Here is a 10492-nt window from a genome sequence, read left to right as displayed (position 1 = left end):
GAGCTTTTGAATATACAAAGGGTCTTGAAACATCCATTTCCACTGAAGACAAACATAAAAATTAATAACCAAGTGAGGGATTTTGAGAAGGATTGAAGGGCATCTGCTTAGAAGAGGGATGCAGAGGATCTCCTTCAGCCAGAGAGTGGTAAATCTGTAGAATTTGTTGCCACAGGCAGTTGTGGAAGCCTGGTCATTGGGTGTATTTAAGGCAAAGATTGATAAATTCTTCATTAGCCAGGGTATCAAATGTCATGGAGAGAAGGCTGAGTGGGAAAATGGATCAGCTCATGATTAAATGGCAGGGGAGACTCAATGGGCTGAATAGCCTATTCTGCTCCTCTGTCTTATGATCTTAAGGACTTTCTACATACAAGACTGATAGAGGTGGAAGTATGCGACCAAGCAAGTTTGGCTTTCAAGAGGGAAGACAGAAGAATTTAAAAGATCCAAGAATGAGGTGGAGAAAGGTTAGTATTTTGGCTAAACAGCCTAGTAACAGTGATTGGTGCAGTCTTGGAATCTGATCTCAGGTGGCCTCATTGGCCCAGTTGTAGACCTTCAGTGGACTAGCTGGAGGTTTGGAAGATGCCTGATTTAAGGCTGCTGTGAAGCATGGGAGTTTGCTAACTGGAAATGGTTAAAAGATTTTAACAAAGCAATTAATGCCAATACATCAAAATTGTAAATAAAATTCCAATTTGAATGGCAACACTTAATCCATGTTTTTTTAAAAATCTCTTTATATTACAGACTCTTGTAACCCTAACCCCTGTCAAAATGGCGGTCTGTGCGAATTATTATCACGTAGAGGGGATGTCTTCAGTGACTACATCTGCAAGTGCCCCACTGGTTTCCAGGGTGTTCACTGTCAAACAAGTAAGTGGAGTGGGGATTATTATCAGAAGAGATTATTTGGGCTTCATGAGTGCAATGAATGTCTGTTGGTGACAAGAACAAAGGGATATGGTGGTATATTGAAAGAGGAGCATTGAACTGAATACTGACTCCCTCAATTTCTCATGAAGTAGCAATGTCACCTATTGGTTTTAGTGATATCCTCTTTTGGTTATCGGCATATGTGAGCTCTGTGCCTAGATCTACACACTTTTATCCATTGCAGGCACTAAGGTGAACATAGCTGCTGGATAACATATACTGCAGGTCCTTACTTAACATTATTGATCTGCTACTTTTATGGTACAGCGTAAAATGAAACCAATTTAATATTACAGTATTTTTTTTCTCATCAATGTTGTAAAGAAATGACATTGAATGGAACTACATTATTCAAGGACGCTGCATTTTCATGCTGTTTCGTGTCTGTATACAAAATTTTGAGACGTCTCGACAGAGTAAATGCAAGCAGGCTTTATCCACTGAGGTTGGGTGAGTTGTAAACCAAAGGACATGAGTTAAGGGTGAAGTAAAGGTGAAGAGGGAGATTTAGGGGGGGATCTTCTTCAGATAGAGAGTGGTGGGAGTGTGGAACGAGCTGCCAGCCGAAGTGATGAATGCGATTTCAATTATAACATTTAAGGGAAACTTGAGCAAGTACAAGGATGGGAGGGGTATGGAGGGACATTGGCTGGGTCAGTGGAACTAGGCAGAATAATAGTTTGACATAGACTAGAAGGGCTGAAGGGTGTTTCTGTGCTGCCATATTAAAAGGTAATGATCGGTAAGCCAATGTACACTTGTATCGAGCTCTTTTGCTGATTCAGCACCCTAGAAAATTAGTTTTCGCCCTGTCTGACCTGATGTCGAAAATCGATGAAGATGAGGTGTTTTCCCTCTAATTATCTGTTAGGCTTCCAGTCACCTGGAAGGAAGAACGGAACATTTTAAGGAAATAGTTTGCATCCCATGCTTCCAAAGTTGCATTTCTTGAATTGAATTATTATGGATTGTTTTGGAGAAGTGCATAATCTCTGGTTGTGGAAGACCATTGCTCAGACTGAATTTGTGAGGGTTGATCTTGACTTTGGGATAAGGTTAGATCAATCAATGCATCTGCTGACAGCTCCCATGATATCAGTAGCCAGTCAGTGAGAAAATCACCCGAGGAGAAATTACTGTCGCTTGAGGCTTGGATTGCTTCCCAGAAAAGCTCTGGGTGAACCAGACAGCTGAACTTCTTCAGCAGAAAATAAAAGGGGAGATTGTTCTCACAGCAAGATTTCTAAAATTGTCAATTGCATTACAGATGTTTCATGGTTAGACCAACTATGTTGAAAATAGATAAACTTGTTTCATGTTAAATTAATAACACTGCATCATTATTCAGCCTTGTCAATGTGCTCACACTCCACTAATAATATCCAGTCACTTTTGGACAGAAACAGGACATTGACCTATGGGGCATTTGCTGGCTATCCTGCACCTCTCAATGTCCATCCCATGTGTCTATTAGATTTGCTTTTACTGCCCAAACCATCACTTAATTTGTCCAAAAAAAGTTTTTCCTCCCCTTCTCATAATCTTCAAAGTGCTTAGTATACTCCCCTTCCACACCACCCCCCACCATTTTGTTGGGGCCCCTGTCTATATTTTGTTCATATCTTGATGAAGGGCTCAAGCCTGAAATGTTGGTTATGTATCTTTATTTTGGCAACATAAAGTATACGGTTTGACCTGCTGTGTTTCTACAGCATTGCATGCTCACCGTTGTGCAAGTGGAATGGGTTTTTCCTGTTGTGATCAATTCTTCTTTTGGTTGGGGAGCAATCAAACCACATAAACCTGATGGTTTAGACAAGGTGCGATGTTAAAAGGCTTGGATAAACCCCACTTTTGTTTCAATGGAGGGAGGAGTGGGTGTGGAATAAGCCTATCCATTCCCTGGAGACTCCTGAACAACCTGTACTGACAATAACCACACCAGCAGTGCGAGTGTAAGACAGCTTTAATAAACTAATATGTACACTAAGAGGTCTTGTCTCTCTGCCAGACGAATCTGGAAGGCTAGATTGTAGCTCTGGACTGCTTTATAGACAAGGTCACCGGGATGACCCCTGGAGACCTAGTGGTGTAATTACATATCACCACATAACTGATTCATTCAGTTGGAAGACTACACAAAAGAGTCTGGAAAAACAATCACCTGAAGAAACACAGAAAGATCAGCGTGTACAGAGCCGTTGTCATACCCACGCTCTGTTCGTCTCCGAATCAGGGGTCCTCTACCGGCATCACCTACGGCTCCTAGAATGCTTCCATCAGCGCTGTCTCCGCTCCATCCTCAACATTCATTGGAATGACTTCATCACCAACATCGAAGTACTCGAGCTGGCAGAGTCCGCAAGCATCGAATCCATGCTGCTGAAGACCCAACTGCGCTGGGTGGGTCACGTCTCCAGAATGGAGGACCATCGCCTTCCCAGCTCTCCACTGGCCACCGTGACGGAGGTGCACCAAAGAAAAGGTACAAGGACTGCCTAAAGAAATCTCTTGGTGCCTGCCACATTGACCACCGCCAGTGGGCTGATATCGCCTCAAACCGTGCATTTTGGCGCCTCACAGTTTGGCGAGCAGCAACCTCCTTTGAAGAAGACCGGAGAGCCCACCTCACTGACAAAAGGCAAAGGAGGAAAAACCCAACACCCAACCCCAACCAACCAATTTTCCCCTGCAACCGCTGCAACCGTGTCTGCCTGTCCCGCATCGGACTTGTCAGCCACAAACGAGCCTGCAGCTGACGTGGACTTTTTACCCCCTCCATAAATCTTCGTCCGCGAAGCCAAGCCAAAGAGAAAGAATAACTGATTCATTCAGGATGTACTCTGCTCAGTATTTATTACTGAATATTTATACTTCTATATTTGCATAGTCAGTTTGTTTACAGTTCTTTATTTGAGTATAGATTATAGTACCGGTAATTAGAAATTTTGCCTGGCCCGCAGTAAAAGAATCTCAGGGTTGTAGGTGATGTCATCTATGTTCTCTGACAATTAATTTGTACTTTGAGCTTTGACTTTTAAATATTATAATGACGCTGTATGTGTCCCATTTGATCTCACTTAACTCTATTGGATTTGGCTGTGCCCTCTGCTGGTTTTGTGAGTGGAATGACTTGAGCATCTTCTGATTTCTGAGTAATTCTGTTTGTCTGGCCAGTTCCATACCTCCAGCCCCAATCCCTCAGCAACAGATCTATCATTTTGTTCACCCCTTTCCATTGGCTGGCTTGTGAATGAGCCTCTTTTATGAAAAAATGTAAGTAATGCTTGTTTATAACATTTTCCACGCAAAACAAACTAATCTGATGGAGAACTCAGTGGGTCGAGCAGCAACAGTGGGAGGAAAAGAATGGTCAATGTTTCTGGTCTGGAACTTTTCATCGACTCACAATTTCTGTGCTGAACAAGCCAAAATTGTATCGTGGGCTGAAGGGCCTGTTCTTGTGCTGTACTGTTCTATTCAAATAAAAACACAATGCTGGAAAAACTCAGCTGGTCAAACACTGTTGCAAAGATAAATATAAGTAACCAATGTTTCAGGCTTGAGCCCCTCATCAAGGTATGAGCAGAGATGCAGACAGACGCCCTGGTGGGGGTGAAGGTATTCAAAGTATTCAAAGCACTCTGATCAAAAGCAGTGGAGAGGAGGGGAGGAAAAGCAAAATGATGGGTGGGGGGGGGGGGAGAGGGAGAAGGGCAGGGGAAGGAGCACAGTCCCACAGGCAGGATGCTACCTCCTCTTCTGTTCTATGTTCAATTCAACAACCAACCAGCATTTAAAACCAACATGCATGTTTTTGGTATTTGGACATGAAAAACATGTCCTGTTCGATTTTGTTACCCTGTTATTGCATATTCTGAGGGACCAAGAACCTTGAATGGCTCAAGTTGCAAAGTGGTCCCATACACACTCAACATTTAATAGAGGGTACATGGCTGTCTGGAATCTGTAGTGAATTTCAAATTAAAAAATAGCATTGTTTCAGCTTGAAGATTTTATTTTAAATCCAGTCCAATAATGCCTCCTTCCATTGGTACTAAATTGGCAATCCTATAAGGTTGATGCAGCAGATGGGAAAATGTTACCCTTGGGCAGCAGAGGACACTCTTGAGTTTGTAATTGTCAGGTTGTTAGGTTGTGCAGAAAGCTTTAAATCTGCTGTGGCAGAGGAGTCATGTGATGGAGTAGTGGCCGGTCGGAAAAACCAGCCCTCTCCAGGAAAATAGGAAAAAATAGTTAGGAAAAAGCAAAGCATAACAAAAATAGAGTACAAGAAATAGAAGATAAATATACAGAGAAGAGAAAGAAGATGGCTTCCAAGAAGGAGAAAGTAAGAACAATTGGAAAAAAAGAAGTAAAAAAGTCACCGGAGAAGAAAGAAGGCGTTACCTGCAGGAAGGAACAGGACGCTGCGGTGGCGAGGAGCACCCGACCCTCAAAGTCAGTGCCTGCCCTACAGAGTCGCGACCCACCAGCCGGTCGGTGGTGCACTACAAAAATGGCTCTCGGAGCTAAACAAAAGTGTGCAACTGTCCAATCAAAGGAGAAAGAGGACACCGGCGGGAGGGGGGCTCAGCAGAGGAACGGGCTGTCACAGACCGAGCAGCTGAGGGACGCCCAACACTCTCAGCTGGAGGATAAGGAAGACAGCAGAAGAGAGTGCAACAAAACAGATGTGGAAGACAGATGGAGGGAAAACTGACAAGACCAACGTCAGGAAGCACAACAGACGAGCAGCCCGGGAGGGGAGGACCAGCAACAAGAAGCCCAGCAAGATGAGGCCCGAGAAAGAGATACAAGCAGCTCATCAGGAAAAACAGAAGAGACACAGACACAGAGAAGAAGACCAAGATCTTCACAGAGAAATAGAAGGTAAAACTGATGGACAAAGAGAAAGAAAAGGTAAAACTGATGAACAGAATATATATAAAGCCTTTTATGAAGAACAAATGAGATCACAAAAAAGGGGAGAAAATAGCACTGTGTAAATTTAATGAGATACATTTGTACATATTTTGGTTGATATGGCTCACTGTGTGAAAAATAAAAAATTATATTAAAAAAAAACTGCTGTGGCAGAGCTGACAGTACTGCAAAGAATGCCACAGTAAGCATTTAATTCTGCCTCGTCGCTGTGCAGTTGCTGACCTAAGGATGTGTGATGGACAGTGGAGAAAGAGAACATCTCTGTTCAACTACTGCATTCTATTGAGAACATCCTGGCTGGCTGCATTACAAGTTCATGCCGCCCAATTAACCCTGGTATGTACTCGTAGGTTGAAATGGCCTGTAACAGTGCTGTATATCTAAATTAAAAGGTTGCCTCCCTTGCAAGAGCTTTGGATCAGAGGTCAATCCACAAGACCGTAAGAGTGGCAGAGAGGATTTCTGGTGCCTCCCCACCATCTACTGGGATCATTGTCTGAAGAGGGCTTGCAAAATCATAAAGGCCCCTACCACACAGCATCTTCCAGTGACTCCCATCAGAAAAGAGATACAGGAGGATCAGAGCCAGAACCACCAGGCTGAGAAACAGCTTCTTCCCACAGGCAGTGAGACAGCTGAACGACCAAAGAAACTGCTCACACTAATTATCCGAGGCTCTACTATTTATGAAACAATATTTATTCATTTATTTTTATATATGTATTTCATATAAATGGCTTGTAAATGTGTGTGCTATGTCTATATGTGTTTTTACACCGAAAACTGAAGATTGTTGTTTCCTCCAGTTAGACTTTACAATTGGAATGACAACAATAAACTTGAGGATATTCTGGGAGACCCTGATCCCAATGTTTGGAGTGTGAAATTGCTCTTTGGAAGGACTGGTGATTTTTGAGTTGGAAGCCCATTTCACACCAAAAACAAAATGAAAACTATCATAAAATAGGCTCTCAAGAATTATCATCTTGGGGATTGTCTGATTCCACTTGATCTTGCTGTGTGTTCTGTCTGACCACAATCATGAAGGAGAATCTTTGCATCTGGCTGCTTCGTAATGTCAATTTTGTATTTTCATTATTGTGTCTGTTAAACTTAGAGTGACAGCATGAATCAGGCCCTTTTGACCAACTCATCCCTGCGAACCAAGATGTCTGTAACGCTAATTTCATTTGCCTGTGTTGGGCCCGTATTCCTCTAAACCTTTCCTACCATGTGCCTGCCCAAATGCATATTTCAAACATTGACATTGAACCTGGCTCAACCACTTCCTCTGCCAGCTTGTTCCATATACCCAAATCTTCTGGGTGGAAAAACATACCCCTCAGATCTCCCTTAAACTTTTCCATTCTCTTCAAACCCATGTCCACTAGTTGTTAGGGAGAGGCTGCAAAATATTGAGGTATATGATCTGTATACACGTTGATTTTCAATCATTTTAAGATGATGTATTTGAATTTGATTAAGAATAATGTTTTATTTCCCAGTTGTATTCTTTATAAGATTAAGATATTCAACTGTTTTACTGAAAGAAAATTTGGACTGGCGTATTTCAGGTATAATCAAACATCATACGATTATTATGCCCAATACAACATAACTAGGCACAGTTCATGAAAAAATGTTTTAAAAAGATCAAAAATGCTAGAATTTAAAGTAAAGACAGAAAATACTGGTAATAGCCAGCAAAGCAATAGAGGTCCATGGAAAGATGAACCTTTTTTTTAGGATGAAGATCCCTCATCAGAACTAGGAAGGTCAAAATTTAAAATACAGTACAGTAACAGTTCCTTTCAGCCTACGAGCTCGTGCCCCTCAAATACACCCAACTGACCTACATCCATGGTACGTTTTGAATTGTGGGAGGAAACAAAGCCCCCGGGGAAAATTCATGCAGACACGTGAGAAGCGAGAATATGCAGACTCCTTACAGACATTGCGGAATTCAAACCATGGTCCGGCTCGCTAGCGCAGTAACGGCATTGTGCTAACCACTAACTGTTCTCTTTCCAAATTTTGGTAAAGGATCTTTTGACCTGAAGATGACTTTGTTTCTCCTTCCACAGTCACTGCCCAAATTAGCAACAGTTAGAAAGAATGGCCTGTGTTTATACAGAGAGTTCCTGTAAAATCAAAAATGCAGTTGCATCATATTTTTGTCTGTTTAATATTTGGACTAGATCTCAGACCATGACAAATTTCTTGACCTCAATTTATATGTATAACTTTCAGATGTCAATTGACAATCAGGTGAAAGGCTTTCCATATTTGTTTAACAATGTTGAATGTATTGTAAAAATGTGAAATCAAGACAGTGAAATAGACATTTGGTTTCTTTTCAGTACAAACCAGCTGAAAGTCTCTTATGGTGGTATGAAATAACAATAATTTTTGGGCTACATTGCACCACTCTGGAAATTCAACAAGGTTTCTCCAAGTTTTACCCTAGTGTAGTTGCCATTTTCCATTTTAATATTGGACAACATGATGTGATTTTCCATGTAATGCTCCTGCTGCCAACCCACGTAGCAAACCTGGCCTATTTGGGACCCATTATCCCTTCCCAGGGTTGGCACCAGAACGAGTGTTAAAGGAGGGCATTAGGGTATCTGGGTGGGGCACAGTATGACAATTGTAAACTCGCTCAGTGGAGCGGGGGTGCTGGTGGAGGCTTGCCTACTGAGAGGACGTAAACCTCCTCCATCCCTCTGACATTGCAGCCGAAAGCACTGCCTTTATTGCATGGAGGGTCACTAATGTGTGTCAAGCTGGACTCTAGTGACGCTTGACACACGCTAGTGATGCAGGTGGGGGCGGGTCTGACGGCGAGTGATGGCCGTGAGAATGTGGGGGCACACCATGCAAACTCCACACAGACTGTTGTGTGCCGACTGTGTCCCTTCCAGACTCTGATCCAGGTGTCAGTCTCCTGCCATCCATCTCTGCCTCACCAAATCCAAAGCTCCCCACTCCCTTACACATACACAATTATACCCACACCTAACCTGAATACTCTTCCCGCAGTGGATCTGTTGGCCTGTCTCTGTGCAACATCCAATCAGCAGTGTTCAAATATCAAGGTTTCTGACACCACTTGGGTTTACAACTTGGGGCCAGCAACCGAATGAACTGTTGGTGTGTCACTGTTGGGCCTTCATTGTGCTGTGTGCTTATCAGTTCCCTGGTCCAGAATGTTGATAGCACACAACCAGTCCATGTGCAGGTAATTCACGCAACACAGTGTGCTGATAACTTCCTATTCCTGCCCCAGGTCCAATCTTGACCTCCACTACAGTCTCTGTGGAGTTTGCATGTGGACTTCTTGGGTTTTCCTGGGTGCTCTAGTTTCTACCTATAGTCCAACGACGTGCAGGTTGGGTTAACTGTTTGGAATGTTGGGAAAATATATTAGAAGCAATGTAGGAAAAGTTTCAATAGATGCTTGGTCAACAAGACTTGATAGAAATCAGGGAGGGAGAAAGATCAGCTTGTTGAATGGTGTAAAAACAACCTTGCGCTCAATGTCAGCAAAACCAAAGAGATGATTGTGGACTTCAGGAGGAAGTCAGGGGAACACAACCCAGTCCTCATCGAGGGCTCAGTAGTGGAGGGGGTTAAGAACTACAAATTCCTGGGTGTCAACATCTCAGAGGATCTGTCCTGGAGCCTCCATGTTGATGCAATCACCAAGAAACCTCGCCAGCCACTATACTTTGTGAGGTGTCTGAGGACATTCGGTATATCTCCAAAGACTCTAATAGACTTCTACACGTGTACTGTAGAGAGCATTCTGATCTGGTTGCATCTCTGCCTGGAATGGAGAACAAGAATAAACTCCAGAGAGTTGTTAACTCAGCCTGCAACATCACAGGCACCATACTTCACTCCATCGAGGACATCTACATGAGGCGGTGTCTTAAAAAAGCAGCCTCTATCCTCAAAGACCCCACTACCCAGGCCATGCTGTCTTCACTCTGCTACCATCAGGAATAAGGTACAGGAGCCTAAAGACAAGCACAGGGACAGCTTCTCCCCCACTGCCATCAGATTCCTGAATAATCAATGAACCAAAGACACTGCCTTACTTTTTGTGCACTTTATTTTTTTAAAGTAATGTTGTAAGAAGATGGTTATAATATGAAGATTTGCTCAATGATGTTTCTGCAAACACAGAATTTCATGACTTGTTCATGATTATAAATTCTGATTCTATTTCTGATGATCCAAAGGGCCTTTTCCCGGTCATGTGCCTCTGTGAGTTACGATTGGAGAGTTTTGGATTCTGAAGACAGCTTTGTATCCAGGAGGTAACCCAGCCTTTAATTCATAGTCAAAGGCAAAGCTCTTTCATCAGTACTCTCCATTCTTTTCACCCTTTTCTTCCAGATCTATCTCTTGCCATTACGCATTTAAATCTATTCCTTAGCAATTAATAATGGACTGCCCAAGGGCCAGTTTGCTTCTATGCAATAGTAGGCACTTGCAGTACACAAAAATCTGGATTGAAGATTGCTCATCATTACTGTGGCTGCACCCTGGGGAGATTGGAAGGAGCATTGGCATCTTAGCATGGAGCTCTCCGTGAAGA

The 10492-nt window shown here is 42.8% G+C and overlaps 1 protein-coding gene across 1 annotated transcript in view; it reads left to right on the top strand.

The window, feature by feature from the left end:
- The first annotated feature begins 796 nt into the window (after nt 1-796).
- The window catches only part of LOC138749877 (lactadherin-like), a 45160-nt gene continuing 35464 nt past the window's right edge, over nt 797-10492 (top strand). The window contains exon 1 of the mRNA XM_069911854.1: nt 797-879. The gene's annotated coding sequence lies outside the window, so the exon portion shown is untranslated. The remainder of the gene's footprint in view (nt 880-10492) is intronic.

This window comes from Narcine bancroftii, chromosome 14 (assembly GCF_036971445.1).
Source record: "Narcine bancroftii isolate sNarBan1 chromosome 14, sNarBan1.hap1, whole genome shotgun sequence".
Lineage (NCBI taxonomy): Eukaryota > Metazoa > Chordata > Chondrichthyes > Torpediniformes > Narcinidae > Narcine > Narcine bancroftii.
This window is presented reverse-complemented; position numbering and strand designations above follow the sequence as displayed.